We start from the raw sequence: 2,155 nt of genomic DNA, 5'->3' as shown, positions 1-2,155 counted from the left end.
AAATGTTTCCTTAGGGTTTCTTCTTGCCCCTGGTGCGACACCTATGATGAAGAATCTTTAGCGGAAACTGAAGCCTTTAGTTTCTCAGACTCCGCTTTGGATGATTATTGGGTTTTGTTTGTTTAAACAGTTGTTTTGTTTTGGGGAATGTAACCGGTATGGGTACTCGGTTATTGGTTTTGTTTTATGTTTTGTTTTAAGTATCGCTTTGATACTTGGTTTGTTTTAAGTATCGTTTGATCCTTGGTTTTGTTTTTATGTTTTGTTTTAAGTATCGCTTTGATACTTGGTTTGTTTTAAGTATCGTTTGATACTTGGTTTTGTTTTATGTTTTGTTTTAAGTATCGTTTTGATACTTAAGGAGTTTTACCAAAGAGTATCAATTGATACCTTTGATTAGTTTCGTTCATGCTAGACATGAACAGATTTGTGTATTTAAAGACCGCCTGTTTCTATGATAGAAAAGGCAGACTTCGACAGACAGTATTTCAATCTACTTGGTTTAACGGTTACTTCATTGTTCCTCAGTACACCCTCGAAGCCTCCTCTAGTTCTCAGCTCTCGCCTCCTCTCTGGAAGAGCAGGCCACCTGCCAACTATCGTATCTTTGCCGATCACGTGATTAGCACCTTACGAACACGTTACACATATAGTGTCGTAGAATCGTCGCTTCAGGATGTATTTGTAGATACTTCCTCTCTCCATTCGGTCCTTATACATCATCAGGTCCGTAGCCACATCGGTGATTCGCTTGACATGCGTTCCGTTAACATGCTGGAACTGGTTGAATTTGTTGTATAGGAGGTTATTGGTTACAGAGAATTGGAATCGTCCTTTCAAGTAATCGAGAACTGTAGTTCCTCTTAATCTTACATTTCCACCGTATTCCTTATAGCATTGATGGTATGCGTCAGTTGCCTTTCCTTCGCCGAATAATCCAATAATAAGTCTGGTTGTAGGGTCTTCCACATCCTTTCCTTGTAAGAGTAGGAAGTGTGAGAGTTCCGTCGCCCATCGGTCAAAAGCTTCAGGTTTGAGGTCTTTTCCTTCTCCTGTGAACATGGTGGGAGGTGGTGTTTAAATTTAGGGGGTTCAAATGCTGCGGGTACCTCCTCTTCTTCATGCCTAGCCCGAGAATTTCCTCCTCCAGAAGGCCCTCCTCCTGTGCTAGCCATATCTGATTCGCTACTGGATTCGTGGTCGATTGGAGGTTCAAAGGAAGGCTTCTTTGCGGGAGTAGAAGGGAATTCACCTGGAGGTTGTGTATCTTCTGTGTTTACAGGATTGCCCGGCTCTTTAGCAGAGCACTGGGGTTGTTTCTTTCTTGTAAGGTCTTGCCGTGGGATTTGCTTCCCACTCCTTATCGTTAAAGACTCTATCTTGGGTTTGAGATGAAGCCGAATGTGCTGTGATTGTGCCTCTTCTCTCCGCTAGCGTTCTGAGGTGGATATCGATAGGTTGATCAGGCCTAAATCCGGGCACAGGTTCTTAACCACTTGCTGAGGTTAAAAAAATGTAACGTGTTCGCAAGGTGCTAATCACATTATCGGTAAAGGATACGATAGTTGGCAGGTGGCCTGCTCTTCCGGAGAGGAGGCGAGAGCTGAGAACTAAAGGAGGCTTCGAGGGTGTACTGAGAAACAAAGAAGTAACCGTTCAACTACGTATATTGAAATACTGTCTGTCGAAGTCTGCCTTTTCTATCATTGAAACAGGCGGTTTTTAAATACACAAATCTGTTCATGTCTAGCATGAACGAAACTAATCAAAGGTATCAATCAATACACTTTGGCGAAACTAATTAAGTATCAAAGCGATACTTAAAACAAAACATAAAACAAAACCAAGTATCAAGGCAATACTTAAAACAAAACATAAAACAAAACCAAGTATCAAACGATACTTAAAACAAACCAAGTATCAAGGCAATACTTAAAACAAAACATAAAACAAAACCAAGTATCAAACGATACTTAAAACAAACCAAGTATCAAGGCAATACTTAAAACAAAACATAAAACAAAACCAAGTATCAAACGATACTTAAAACAAACCAAGTATCAAGGCGATACTTAAAACAAAACATGAAACAAAACCAATAACCGAGTACCCATACCGGTTACAGCTAATAGCACCCCAATTTCCAATACCAGGT

Source organism: Tuber melanosporum (assembly GCF_000151645.1).
Source record: "Tuber melanosporum whole genome shotgun sequence assembly, scaffold_53, strain Mel28".
NCBI lineage: Eukaryota > Fungi > Ascomycota > Pezizomycetes > Pezizales > Tuberaceae > Tuber > Tuber melanosporum.
Note: the sequence above shows the minus strand (reverse complement) of the source record.